Here is a 15,036-nt window from a genome sequence, read left to right as displayed (position 1 = left end):
CCTTCGCCTGACCTTTGGAAGTCACCCTGCCCACATGCGGTACGCAGAAATACACACGAGCAAGACATCCATACACGTAAAACAAATCCTGAGGTGGGATTGAGATCTCTAGAACAGGGAAAGTGACATTGGAACTCCTGGTTCCACAAGTAGAGCGGTGTGTGTGTGTGTGTGTGTGTGTGTGTGTGTGTGTGTGTGTGTGTATGTATGTGTGTGGTGTGTGCCTCCTGGCTTGCAATATCTGACCAGCACAGGCGCCGCTGGATCTACTTCCCTGGTCCTATTTGGCTCTATTCCCATCACCTTTCAAAAGGACATTTGCCACAAGTCCCTGCCTCAGGTATGCAGCTAGGGGGCCCCACCAAGATCTCCAAGCACAAGCTGTGCCCAGGATGGTATGTTAGGGTGCTGTGCCAGGACAGAAAGTGTGCGGACCACCCCCTCTCTCCATTTCAGCCATTGCTCCATCCAATGCCTCTGCCTGGAGTACCTTTCCTTCCATGTCCTGCCTTCCATCCACCCTGTATCTCCAGCCCCACCCAGCATCCAAGCCTGGTGAGTCCTTCCTTCCCCTCCCCCTCCAATGCGCCCAGGAGTGCCCACAGGCCAGAGCCACAGGTGAGAGGGCACTTCCTGGTGTGTGGGGAGAGGGCCTCCGGATGAAGTGACAGGCTTCTGTGGGGGTTTGGGGAGGAGGTGTCTCCACAGAGTTGTGATAAGGAGTCAGCCAGCTGCCTGGATGCCTGGCCCCTGTCAAGGCCACTTACAAAGAGAGACTTTCACCGAAGTCAAACAAGCCACAGGAGACCAAGGCAGGAGGCCGATTGCACATCATGGCAGCCAGGAACCTTGGGGTCTGAGCAGGAGAGCAGCCTCGCTGGCTGCCCCAGTTTCAGCAGTAACCCTGCTGCTGGGGCATGTCCCTGCTCTCCCTTCCTGTGATCAATGTGCTTCTGTGAGCCAGCATCCAAGCAGGCTCTGACAGCTTAGGGGAAGAGGTAAGCCGGATGCCAGCACATACTTCTCAAGGCGGGGTGAGGTCTGCCCTGAGAATGCTCGCAGAGCTCAGGAGGGCTCCAGGGACAGCTGTAACCCCCTGGCATCCCCTCCACCAGGTGTCTGAATCCTCCCCACCTGGTCCCTCCATCTGCATGCAAAAAACAAAACAAAACAAAACAAAACAAAACAAACAAACAAAAAAAACAACCCTCATCTCTTAAGAGAAAGTCGAGACCCGGAGACAATGGGGAAGAGAGGGGCTGTAAGGAAAGCATTTGATGACGAGTCCAGCTTTTGATGGTTGCGCTCAAAACCCCCGCATTTTCCACGGCGTTTAAACGCCCGCAAGCGGATTAATAAGGTCTCGGTAATGGCTGGCAGTCTATATTTATTCTATCTGCGATGCCAGTTGGTCAGGCCCTGTGAATATTGATGATGGCCGGGATTGAGGGCAGCGGCGCCTAGCTTTATCGTGCCCGTGCAGGCTGCCAGAACCCTTATCAGCCAGGCCGGCTGCTGCAGCTGCGTCTCCCGCGGGCCCGCCCCGCCCCGCCTCCGCCGCTCGCTTTATAATCAGAAGAGAAGTTGCTGCCTTGATATTTCCATTTTTATCTCGCCTATTTACTTCATTTAATGTCTTTCAGGGAGCATTTTCTCCGCAAGAAGGCGAGTCTGTGGGTCGCCTACATCTTGCTGCCCCCCTCCCCCGCCCCTTGCCTACGACGGAGAAAGGGGGAGAGGTGGGGCGCCACTCCAGCCCTTTGGTCCCTCTGTCCCTGTCTGTCTGCAGTAGAGGCTATGATCCCCTCACCCCGCGACTCCACACTCATGGCTTCTTCTCCCTGCCTGTCTTTGCTCTTCATCCGGGACTTTGGCTCCTACCCCATGTGTCTCCTCCAAGTGACCCATGCCTTAGTATCCTCGGGGCGTTTAAGGAGCCTGACCCACAAGCCCGAGACTACATCCCAGGCTGCTGCCCTGAGGGGCCTGTGCGCCTGCCAGTGGCTCAGAGCTCCTGGCCTGTGTCTCCACACAGCCCCTGATTTCAGGAGGTGTGGTTATCTTCTTTCCACAGATGAGGAAACCAAGGTTCTGGGAGGTTATCAGCTGTAGCCACTTGCTTCTGGCTGGAAACTTGTGACAGTGGGCGGGACAGCAGGCAGGATAGGCCAGGTCATGTGGACAGCAGAGCTGGTGCTGAGCCTAAGCCCTACTTACCTTTGCAGCAGGGCAACCCTGCCCTTACTGCCCCCTGTAGGCAGCACAGGGGAAGTGTACCCTGAGGCCCCTCTTGGGGAAAGAAGTCTCCTGGCTTGGAAGTCCCACTGCACCCCTCCACCACGTCCCGTCCCGTGTCTGTTTTCCTTCTGACAGTCTGTGCCCCTGGCCCCCCCCAACTCCCACCCCACTGCCAACAGCTCCGTGGTCCAAGACCATCAGCTCCCCTGCTACAGCTTTGCAATGACAAACATTGACCTTATTTTTACAGAGGTCTTCGCAGGTGACACTGAGTGAAGGATCTTTGTGGTGAGAGTGCTGGAGCAGTCCTAAATCCACTGACAGTGTTCTTAGAAAAGAAAGATTCCAACAGACATGGGCACAGCCATATGAAGCAGGTGCTTCAGGAGGGAGCCAGCCTGGTGTGTGTGTGTGTGTGTGTGTGTGTGTGTGTGTGTGTGTAAGTGTGTGTAGGTGTGGTGTGTGTATGTGTGTGAGAGTGTGTGTATGTGTGTGCAAATGTGAGTGTGTATGTATGTGTGTGTATGTGTGGTGTGTATATGTGTGAGTGAGTGTGTGTGTGTATATCTGTATGGGAGTGTGTATGTGTGTGTGAGAGTGTGTGTGTAGGTGTGGTGTGTGCATGTGTGTGTGAGTGTATGTGTGTGTGCGTGGTGTGTGTATGTGTGTGGGAGTGTATGTGTGTATGTATGTGTATGTGTGTGTAGGTGTGTATGTGTGGTGTGTGTATCTGTGTGGGAGTGTGTATTGTGGTGTGTGTATCTGTGTGGGAGTTTATGTGTGTGTAAAATGTGTGTGTGTAGGTGTGTATGTGTGGTGTGTGTATATGTGTGTGTGAGTGTGCAAATGTATGTGTGGTGTGTGTGAATGTGTGAGCATGTATATGTGAGTGTGTGTTTGTATGTGTGTGTATTGTGTGAGAGTGTGTATGTATATGTGGTGTGTATGTGTGGTATGTTTATGTGTGTGAGAGTGTGTGCAAGTTGTGTGTATAAGTGTGTGTGAGAGTGTGTATGTGTGGTGTGTTTATGTGTGTGTGTATGTGTGTAAGAGTGTATGTGTAAGTTGGGTGTACAAGTGTGTGTGTGTGTGTGTGTGTGTGTGTGTGTGTGTGTGTGTGTGTCCCAGAGCCAGACATCTTCCTCTAACACTCTCTACCTTACTTTTTGGGACAAGGTCTCTTACTGAACCTGAAACTCTCCACGTTGAATCTGTTTCTCTACCTACCAATACTGCAGTTACAGTCATACACAGCCATGTCTGGTATTTACATGGGTACTGGGGACTTGAACTAAGATCTTGGTTTCACTTGGCAAATACTCTTAACCATTGAGCCACCTGCCCAATGCTGGCTTCTGTTTTTTTTTTTGTTTTGTTTTGTTTTTTGTTTTTTTTGGAGCTGGGGACCGAACCCAGGGCCTTGCGCTTCCTAGGCAAGTGCTCTACCACTGAGCTAAATCCCCAACCCGCTGGCTTCTGTTTTAAGCAGGTACTATGGAGTCTTCTGTTCCAGCAGTTCCAGAATGCTTCCACTGTGCCCACTGAGCCCACTCTTGGCTCCAACGGAGACCCAGTCCGCTTTTTTTTTTTTTTTTTCGGAGCTGGGGACCAAACCCAGGGCCTTGCGCTTCCTAGGTAAGCACTCTACCACTGAGCTAAATCCCCAGCCCCTCCCAGTCCGTTTTCAATCCTCAGTAGTGACTCCTGCCCAAAGCTGCTCAAGGGACGTTTGTTGAATGAATAATCAACTTACAGGAAGGAATTGGCCAGTTGGCAGGAGGCTCCAGCTTGCCTGGAGCCAGCTAAAAGGTCAGGGAACCTAGAGCCATGGGACGTCATGGCTGTGGGTCTCCAGGCACTCTGATCCTCAGCCTCACAGTACGATGTTCTCCTCCTTCCTCAGGGTTCTGAGCCTCTGTTCAAAAATCTGAGCCGCAGTAATTCCCAGCTCAGTTATGGAGGACCCGAGCTGCCTAGCAAACCCAAATGTTCCTACGAGGACCTGGTGAGTCCACCAAGACCTGACCTGAGATATTCTGCCCTGGGAGTAGAAAGTCCTGGAGCTCAGCAGAATTCCAAGTGATTTTCGTCACGATGAAGAGAAAGGTCAGGGGTTACAGGGAGGAAAGTCCCCTCGTCCTCTTTCTTTGGAGACGGTGAAACTTTGCTCACACCCGAACAGCTCAGTAGGACACCTGGGGATCAGATCCTCCTTGAATGATGGGTGACCTGCTTATGACTCCCCCAACACACAAAAGGGCCTGGCCACTCTCCAGCAGCTTAGAGGAGACTACAAGAGGGAACAGAGAAGTAGACTGGAGAGGAAGGGGCCTCAGAGATAGCAAGCTTGGGTATCAGAGGGACATGCTGGATCCTGGGAGGAGCCTATGACGGTGGGGACATTGGAGATAGCGGGTCTGGTAAGATGGATACATGGCATGGCCAGAAACAGGTGGCCCTGTTTAACAGGAGGTGCTGGGGGATCCCCCCACAGCCACAGGTCCAAGGAAGAGGCCACAGGAAGCCGAGAAACCAGTTTCTGTTTTATATGCAGGTGGCCTGGCACAGGTGGACACTGGGTTGAGAGGAGCAGATGTCGTAGGTAAATGGAGCGAGGGACCTGGAATGAAAGAGTCACCGTACACTGGACTGGACGGAAACCAAAGCCAATGACGAAGGTCATCCAGGGTCACACAGGTGATGCTGTCAAGGGTGCATGTCCCCTGGCAGTAGGAAGAATGAGTTACTTATACACCCAATAGGAATACAACTAGAACTGAACAATGGGAGCTAAAAGGCCGTGCGGGAAAGCCTGTGCTATGACCATTTTCACGGGACCTTGAAGGTGGGGTGATAGGAATCACATCAGAATGACTAGGGGGTCGTGGATTCCGGGCTGAAGAGGTGGAGTTGTGCAGGCTGACTGGCGTACAGTGCATACAGCAGAGGGACAGAGCCTATGACGGACGGGGACAATGTATACAGCAAACAGAGGGACAGAGCATACAACAGACAGAAGGACAGTGTATGTATCAGACACAGGGATAATGTATACAGCAGACAGGAGGACAGTGTATACACTAGACAGGAGGACAGTGTAGACAGCAGACAGGAGAACAGTGCATACAGCAGACAGGAGAACAGTGCATACAGCAGACAGGGGGACAGTGTAGACAGCAGACAAGGGGACAGGGTATACAACAGACAGGGGACAGTGTATACAGTAGACAGGAGGACAGTGCATACAGCAGACAGGGGGACAGTGTATACAGCAGACAGGAGAACAGTGCATACAGCAGACAGGAGAACAGTGCATACAGCAGACAGGGGGACAGTGTATACAGCAGACAGGGGGACAGTGTATACAGCAGACAGGAGGGCAGAGCATACGGCAGACAGAGGGACAATGTATATACCAGACAGGAGGACAGTATATATGACAGACACAGGGATAATATATATAGCAGACAGGAGGACAGTGCATACAGCAGACAGGAGGACAGTGCATACAGCAGACAGGAGGACAGTGTATACAGCAGACAGGAGGACAGTGCATACAGCAGACAGGGTGACAGAGCAGACAGCAGACAGGGGAACATTGTATACACCAGACAGGAGGACAGTGCATACAGCAGACAGGGGGACAGGGCATACACCAGACAGGAGGACAGTGCATACAGCAGACAGGGGGACAGGGCATACACCAGACAGGGGACAGTGAATACAGTAGACAGGAGGACAGTGCATACAGCAGATAGAGGGACAGTGTATACAGCAGACAGGGGGACAGGGTATACAGCAGACAGGGGGACAGTGCATACGGCAGACAGGGGACAGTGTATATAGCAGACAGGGGGACAGGATATACAGCAGACAGGGGGACAGGGTATATAGTAGACAGGAGGACAGTGCATACAACAGATAGAGGGACAGTGTATACCACAGTCAGGCAGAGCGTGACTACAGCAGGACCCTGCATTTGTCCAAAGGGATTTGACTGTCAGCTTGTGATGTGTTCACTTTGCTGCATGTAAATTCCACGGGGTGACAGTGATTGCAGTAAGTCACTGTGTTTGGGAAATGGTGACACAGCAGAGACGCTGACAGCTCAGTGTGTCTGTCAGCTCTGCCTCAGGAACAAACATCCTGCCGTGAGTGAAGGCTCCCTGAACTTCCTGCACAGTTGTGGGGGCAGCCACAGACTGGCCATGGATGTTCCTGTCATGAGGGATACAGAATCAGCACTTAAAGGTCATCTAGGAGCTCGTGGTGGAAACTCACCACCCAAAGCTGCTGCTCCTACATGTGAAACAGAGACCCCGCATTTCACAGGCCTGAGGCTTAGGAGACAGCATTGCGGGCCCTTCCCAGAGAGGCGGGGCAAGGCAAGGAAGGAGAGCGTGGGGGTCCTGGTCAAGCTGAGAGTACCTGACACCTGGGAGGTACCGCAAGGTTCCAGGTGGGGAAAGGGGAACAAGACAGGGAGACAGAAGGACTCACAAGCAAGCACAGAGGAACAGGACCCCAGGTGGGCTGGGGCCATGGCTTCCCTGGGCCCTTGATGTGTTTAGATATGTGTGCCAAGAGCATACCCATAGGAGGCGGAACAGCCTACCGATGGCTGAGTATCTGGGACGTGGACAATGGAGGGTGGTCTAGGGCTACCTGAGACCTTGGGTCTCTGCTGTGGACCAGTCTCATCCTCAGTTTGCAGCCTCCTTTGCAGAGGATGCTCCATTTGCTCTTCGTGCCAGCCGGGCGATCTGCCAGGCCGCACAGCTGTGTGCCAGATGCAGAGGGCCAGGGGGCAGCTGTCCATCTGCCTCTCCTCCCAGGCAGCACCTATTTTTAGAGGCAAAGCCTCAAAGCTGGGATCCAGGCAAGCCTGCCAGCTGTGGGTGGGCTAGAGAGGGCTCGGCCAGGACCACTCTAGTGAGAGGCAAGCAGCCATGATGGTGTGGCCAAGGCCTGAGGCCTGGGACCCTGAGACCCAGGCCATCTGCTCCTTCTCAGTCTTGCTTTCCTTTACTCCCGCCTCCCTGGGAACATCTACGCTTGCCTGGCCTCCATTCCTGTGTTCCTAGGACTCTTGCCGATCACCTTCCAACGGCTAGGGTCCGCTTTGGTCTCTTCCTTCTCCATTTTGCAGCTCTGGTGTCACGTTATGAGGTAGGGAACATGACCACTGACTTCTGCCTCACCACCCTAATGTCTCCCAAGGGGCACCTCTAGTTACTCCTCCCACATGGGATCATCTGGATCCTTCCCCACCTGCCAGTGGATGCCATGGTTTTCCCTCTCTGCTCCACCCATTCTGGAAGCCATAAGCTCCCTCTTCCAGCTCCATGGTAGCTGCCGTGCTCTCCTGGCAAGGCCCCATCTTGCCCCTGGTCTCCTCTGACTATGGCTTCACACATATAAAGCTTGCAATGCCAAATCATCTCTGAGGGCACCTCCATGCCACCAAGGTCTCACTGCCGTGTGACCCACCTAGGTTCCTGTCTCCCTCCCTTCCAAGCCCTTGCTCCAACTTCCACTTTCCACGGCTGGGAAATCCCTGACCCACACCCAGCTATGGTATTTATCACTGTGTGTGGTCAGAGGTGTTTGGCTGTGTCCTCCAGGTCGGACATGACCGACACCATGTTGAAATGAAGCAGCTATTATCACCCCGTGAGACCCTTGAAATGGTGGGAGCAGCAAGCTCACGAGACTCATGGGACTCGCCAGACCCCTCCCCCAGGGGTTGTTTCAGATATGGAAGGTTGACTGGGGTAGGACTCTTACCCACCAATAACCCAGAAAAGTTCTGTTAGTATAGGTATCTGTGAAATCCCCATGTGCCTGTAAGTAACCCCAATTCTTTCTTTGATCTGTGGGTGTCTTCTCTATCTGGGGTGAGTAACATTTCTTTATCTCCCCCCTGCAGGGAGGGTTATCACTCAACAATAAGGTAAATTTCAGACTTTATTGCCACCTTCCAAGGCCTGGGAGAGATTTGGCGCTACCCTCAAAGACAAAGAATCAGACACATGGCTTCGTCACAGCGTCGGTTAATCCACCCAGTGGTCTAGCTGGAGACCAGAGGAGAATGACAGACACCAACAGAACCAAATGCCCATACGGTCGGTGTGTGCCAGCCCTGGGCTCCATGGTGCAGCCCCAGCGTGTGGCCCACAGCTGCCACCCACTTTTCCCAATCCTGTACCTACAAGGGTCCCAGAGGTCCCCTGGGCAGAGTCTGTATAGCAATGGTACCAGTGGTCATGTCAATCTGGGACACAAGACCTGCATGTCAACAGAGTGCACGCGGTTCACGTGCTGTAAGCAGTCAGGGAAGATATGCTGGACCAGTAAAGGGAGCAGGCCACTGTGGTGCAGGCTGTGGCTATCCAGAGAGTCAGGACACTGGAGCTGGGCTTCTGCCCTTCCTTAAGCCCTGGAACTGAGAAAGGACTCCGTCATGCTTGGAACACAACCGTGCCTGTGTTCAGGGAGACAGAGGGGTTCAGAGCAGAGGTGGGTCTGTAGGACTTGGTCAGGAATTAGTAGGCACAGGGAAGATACACAAAGCTGAAGTAAAATTCATAGCTGCCTCAACGCCTCGTGTCACTGACTAGCCATGTGCAGCCTCCCTGGACACTAGGGCAGGTCAGGATGATCTAATAGCATCCTGCTGATGTCCAAACAGGCCCACCCCAGTCCCACGAAGGCTCGGAAGTCATCTCAGTATGACAAATGACCTTGTACCTTGCAGTCTGGGCCTGTCCAGCTTCTGATCCCCCATGGTATCAGACAAGGCAGAGGAAGTTTGTCCCCAAGTGGCCACATCGTACAAAGTATAGACCCTACAGCGTTAGCCTATGCTTGGGATCCCTCTAGATGGATGCTGGCTCTGACAGGCTTTGTTTCGGGGCCTTTGTGCGTTAATTCATCAGTGGTCCCGAGTCACAGACCTATTTTAACTCAGTCTCAAGGCCCTGTTGAGGGTCACTTGAGGGTCTGTTGAAGCCATTTAAATGAGACTAACAAGATTGAGGGGCCAGGAACAAGTGTGTGTTCCTTTTTAGATGGTGAGGAAAGGCTCCGGTCAGGGTAGAATGAGAAAGCAAAACGGTTTGGCTCCTTACAGGGGAGACAGAGCTGTGTCTGATCCTGCTCAGGCGAAGAGTAAGGCTGCCATGAAGGGATACTCAACAGAAGAGGATGCAGAGAGGCAGGAAATGGGCCTGGTAGGGAAGATGATGGAGGCCTGGTCCTTTACCTGTGCGTGTCACAGCTAAAAGGCCAGGGTGACACAAAACCAAATAAAACAAGAACCGTGGCCACCTGTCGTCGGGTGTGAGGATGAGGGCTCTCCGAGCAACAGGCAAGTGTAAACAAGCTTTGTAGATGCGTGTGTCAATCACACACGTGTGTCAATCACACGCGTGTGCCAATCACATGGCTGTGCCAACCACATGCTTGCCGTCTTCAAAACATACATGTCTGAGTGTCAGGCAGAAATAGAGTTAGTAACTCTTCAGGGAGCTGGAGAAGCCTCAGTAACACACTTTCTTCTGGCACACATTTTACAGAGGAGCAAACAGGCTTCTGAGGGGCTGCAGCTGGAGTGGGAGCTGGGCCCAGGCAGAGTTCTCCTGTCGTCCTTGCCGCAGCCCTGTGTGGCCTCAGGGAGTCCAGCATGGCTGGGAGTCTGCTGGTTTGGCAGCCATGACTGCTTCTGGGGTGGCTCAGGGACCACATGATGAGGACTGACTGGGTCCACAGTTCAGCCCTCTGGGGACCAGAGGACATTGATGCCTGGCACGAGGGTTGGTGGTCAGTTATTCCACATTGTCCTGAGGGGACTCTTGGCCTTATCATAGTCATATAACTTTCGAGGGAGGGGGCCAGTGGTGTAGAAGAAAGTTTCTCAAAAGGAGATTGACCCCACCTGCCCATCCAGAGTCCCTATGGCCACCCACAGTACGGAAGCCACAGTGGAAAGCCAAGGTAAGAACTGAGAGGAGGAGGACCATTGTGATAGGCCTCATCAGGGGTCTCTACTGTTCTGGGTGCAATGTCCCCCAACACTTGACCAAGCCCACACGTCTCCAATCATCTTCTTCTCCAGCCTCAGGGACCGGGTTCCCTCTGGGCAGTTCCTGCCTCCCCTCTAGACACCAAGACTTCAGCCACCCACGAACTGCCATCACAATGACTTCATAAGAAGCCAAGCGCACGGGCAGCACCCGTCAGAGCAAGGGACAGCATCGGTCGAGCCCAGGGTACTCTAGGAAACACCACGGCCTCTGGAACAGTGATCTCACCTCCAGGAAAATGCTGTCCCGATCCCTTCTACCATGTATGGCAGCATCTTCAAAGCACACCATGGCCTCCTGGTTGCCATTGCCACCACGGGGGAATAAAGCACCTACACACCTCTTTCAGCACGAAACCCACAAACCATCAGATTAGCTAAGTCCCAACCAGCATCTGAGCAGAGAGATAAAGGCAGCAGGGATGAGGGCCATCTGGTCCCTGGGGAAGGTGTTCTAGGCAGGAGGCAGGTGTAAAGGCCCTGGGGTGGCCATGCCCTTGCAAGCCCAGCTGTTGTCTGTCTCGTTGCAGAGTCACGGCCTTCAGGTCAGGTCAAAGGGCCCCAGGTGGACCCCAGAGCCCCTACCCTCCCGGATGGTAGATGAAGCTTTTTGTAGGTCAGCCTCAGGATGTCCCCTTGGCTTCTTGTGGAAGCTCTGGGGGCTGGGAGCAGGGCAGAATGGGGAGCAGGCAGCAGGTGCTGCCTCTAACAGCCTTGACTGTCTGCCAGTCGCCTCTGAGATCCACAGCACATCTGCGCTCATCAGTTGGCGGACAGATGGGGCCCAGCTCAGTATTTTTGGATTCAGTTAGACTTGGGGGCTGATGTAAGTAAGACACAACACAGGTGCCCTGGGTGGTCGGGCAGGAGAGGAAGGTAGGCACGAAAGGAGGGACAGAGCGACAGCTTCGGGGCTGAGGACCGTGTGTTCAGGCCAGAGATATTACTGGGTACCTGGGGAGGACTCTGCTATGCACCTTGGCTGTTTGTTTTGGTAGCCGTGCCTTGTAGACCTGACAATGCTGTGACCCCCCCCTCGTTCACCCCAGTTATGACAATGGCTGGGCTGTCAGGCCAAGCCCTGGAAGATAAACTCAGGCACAACAGAGCCAAGGGGGGAGTGCCTCAGCCAGCTCTGCCGCCAGCAGCCAGCAACCAGCAACCGCTGTGTCCTTTAATCAAGTCAAAGCAGGAAAACCCGGACCCACGCCCAATACCCCTCCACCCCTCCACCCCCACTCTCCCCAACCCCTGCCACCTTTCTGGTTAGCCCGGGGAAGTTCCCAGGAAGGAGATAAGGCTGCGGATGTGGGTGTGTGCCCGAGCTTGAGTTCCAACCAGATCCTGTGAGACAATGACCCTGGTGACCATGCAGGGTGGGAAGTGGGAGAGAGGATGCCTGGCTGTGAAACCCAGCACAGGAAAGTAACCTGCTCCTGTGGCCAAGGCCTCATGGCTGCACTGACACTTCCTCTCCCATACCCTCCCAGGCCCACCCACGTGAGAGTGGGGAAACTGAGAGCTTCTGCAGTGGGGGAGCCTGGCCCAAATCACAGACATGGCCGTGGAATAGGAAGTTATTTGGCTTTGCCTGTGCACGGTGGGACTTCTGCCTCCTACTGGGGGTGCCTGAGAGACCTGCTGGCTGTACATCTTCCCGAGTCCCACACGTCAGCAGCTGTGAGCTATCTTTCCAGTAGGTACCACACTCCTACCCTGGAGGACTCCAGGAATCTGGGGCTGCGTGAAAGATGCTTCAATGGTGCAACAAGCCAGCCAGCAAGCTGTACTCTGCATGGTGGGGACCCTGGCCTGTGTGGCTGAATGCACAGCACCCAGCTGGTCACACCCAGTCCTGGACTGGAGCACGGAGCATTGGAGGAGCGACAACAACCCAACAGGCTTGACCCAGGATCCTGCAGAGAGACGGGACAGGGTTGTGTTGTGCTGAAAGAGAGGATTGGAACTCAGATCCGATGGCCAGAGCAGCCTTCATCTGGGCTCCTCACATACTCAGAGATAGGCTTCCAGCAGAGCCATGTAGAAGACCCCATTGTATTCAGAAGGGACAGTGGGGCTCTGGAAATGCGACTCAGCCCTGAACCACGTCCCCGACATGCACACAGCTGGCAGCAGGACGGCATCTGAGGGGTGGCCCAGATGGAGGATGTCTGAAGGCCACCCTGGGGACCCAGGTGTTCGCAGCTCTTTGCTTTGCCAGGGAGGGAAGCACATGACTCTGCAGGCCTGAGTCTCTCTCAACATTGTGTCTAGGTTTGCCAGAGCAGCCATGACAGATGGAGCTAAAGCGTGGTTCACATCCGAGTCAATCACAAGGTGTCTTGTATTGACCCCAGTGCACAGTAAGGCCCAAGGGGGTGGGTGTCGCTGTGACATCCTGGGGATGTGCTCACCCTACAGCCCCCAACTATTGAGGGTGGGCAGTCAACATGTCTCGGGCCTTTCCCCAACCTTCATTTCTTCCTTCCTGTGTGAAACCAATCTTCCAAGCCTCCTCTGAGCCTTGTTCTTATCCCTTCTCTCTTACATGTGCAGAGCATCTCTGTGCACTGCCCAAAGCAAGGACACTCTGGCCCTGTCAACCTCCCTGGAAAGCAATGTCCAGTCATGGTAGAGCAAGTCAGCATGTAGACCTTCCCAGAGGCTTCTGGGAATGAGTTTCCTCCATGACTGTAGTGCTGAGAAGTTGTGAACGTTAAAGCTTCCGGGGCCATCCTGGACCATGTGTTGGCTAGCCAGTTGACCAAGCACGCTCAGAACTTGGGAATAGAAAGCTAGAGTCCCCCTAAGGACGCCATGGCCTCCACACCTGCCCACTCAACCTCAGAGAAGGCATCAGAGTCCTTGACTGAGACCCATAGGAACCATTGCTCCTGGCCATGTCTGTGGCTTCTCTACCTCAAATCCCAGAACTCTATGTCTGTCTGGAAAGACTTCAGACAGACTATGAGGGAAGAAAGGGTTGAGAGCCCGTGGGTGTTGTGGGCACTGTCCAGCCTCAAGTGCAGAGCTTGGGACTTGGCCTTGATTAGAAGGGGGAAGGGGCTGGTTTTTATTTTATTACTGTGTTCTCTGCTGTGATACCAGGGAGCACTCACCACTGAGCCACACGGCCCGGTGCGCATCCTGACTGAAGATGTGACAGGTACCATCTGTCCATGATTTGGTCCTCAGCAGTGCTCCAGGTCTTCTGGAGGACATTCGATCCTCAGGGGGACACGAGGCAGGAGTTCCGAGATGCCTTGCATAGCCAGGAAGAACCCCAAGGGCATGCTCCTTCAAAAGCCATCTGGCTATCACACTGGGTCACCAGTTTCTTCCTAACCTCAGGCCTGCCAGGGTTGGTGACATGAAGAAGAGAAGGAGAAGAAGATGGTGTCAAGGGATGTGTGCAGCACCCTAGCTGGCTTGCCGAGGCCCCTCCCACGTGTGTGCCCCATTTTATCCTCACAGCGAAGGCAGCAGATGCAACCTATACTAGGTATAGGAGGCGGGCATATCCAACCAGGGACGGGCTGGAACCCAGGCCTGTTCACCAAGCTCCCAACAGCCTGTGCACAGCCTGGCCTCACCACCCTGCCTGCCTCACAGCCTCCGGAGGATGGTGGTGCAGCTTGGGAGGAACCCATCTGGCCCTGACTCTAGGCTTCCACAGAGACGCTCCCGATGAGGCCTCATCTCCCAGCTGCTCTCTCCGCTGAAAATATTTACATCCAAATATGTCCCTGTGTGCCATGCTTCTGCCTCAAGCCAGCCCGGGCGTCTGTCCTCGCCACCTGGGAGGCACGATGCGACTTCATCAGCCGCAACTCCACAGAGCCCAGAGTGAACGAGAAGCCCGGCTGGCTGGCTGCCACCCACCCTGCAAGGCACTCTGCCCTGGGGCCTTTGCACCTGCTCCTGGCATTGCTCCAAGCTGCTTCCCCGCAGAGCATGTGCAGTTCACATGGGTCACACGGGGTCACGGGCTCATGTAACCTCCCCAAGAAGCCTTTCCTGCCTAATATCACGTCACACCTCTCAGGCCACGGCTCGAGTCATTTTCTCTGCAGCCCTCTGTGTCATGCCATTTCATCGATTGAATTTTACCCCCAACTCCCTGTGGTGATGCCAACCCCTGGGACAGGCACTACGCTCTTAGTAGCTTCCGGTTTCCAGCTTCCAGACGGGCCTTGAGAAATGTCGGTGGATGGTGCTGGTTGAGGGGGTTGGTGAGTACACGTGGTACAGAACCCTGGCTTCAGACACTTATGCCAACCTCCAGCAGTCACCCAAATCTATACAGGTAAACTCCTTATTCAAAACGAGGACAGTCAGCCACCACCACAGAGCTTGTCCTGAAAGTGTCCCGTAGCCACCATCATAGTGGACTGCAGCTTTGGGGTGGGGGAAACAGTCCAGGCTGAAGCCACATCTGAGATTAGGATGAGGTTAGGGTACTCACCCTCAAAGGTTTGGGAAAGAGTCACACGTCTCTTGAGCGGGACTCCAAATTCCTCTGCTGCCCCGGGGTTTCATGGGACCTCCTATATTTAGAGCCAGAGCTTCTAAGTTTTAACTTTAAATGAGCTTTAATGTTAAAAGTTAAAACAAGGTCCATGGGGACTGGAAAGATGGCTCAGTGGTTAGGACCTCATACTGCTCTTGCCAATGACCTGAGTTTGGTTCCCAGCTCCTGCCCTGGGTGATACACA

At 54.0% G+C, this 15,036-nt stretch overlaps 1 long non-coding RNA gene across 1 annotated transcript; it reads left to right on the top strand.

The window, feature by feature from the left end:
* Positions 1-761: 761 nt before the first annotated feature.
* LOC147999497 (uncharacterized) lies at positions 762-9,571 on the top strand. Its single transcript, XR_015644239.1, has 5 exons — positions 762-998; positions 3,728-3,873; positions 4,142-4,243; positions 4,793-4,935; positions 8,168-9,571. It is a non-coding gene; the product is annotated as an uncharacterized LOC147999497 (long non-coding RNA).
* The last annotated feature ends 5,465 nt before the right edge of the window (positions 9,572-15,036 follow it).

This window comes from Rattus norvegicus, chromosome 19, assembly GCF_021556685.1.
Source record: "Rattus norvegicus strain SHRSP/BbbUtx chromosome 19, alternate assembly SHRSP_T2T, whole genome shotgun sequence".
Lineage (NCBI taxonomy): Eukaryota > Metazoa > Chordata > Mammalia > Rodentia > Muridae > Rattus > Rattus norvegicus.
This window is presented reverse-complemented; position numbering and strand designations above follow the sequence as displayed.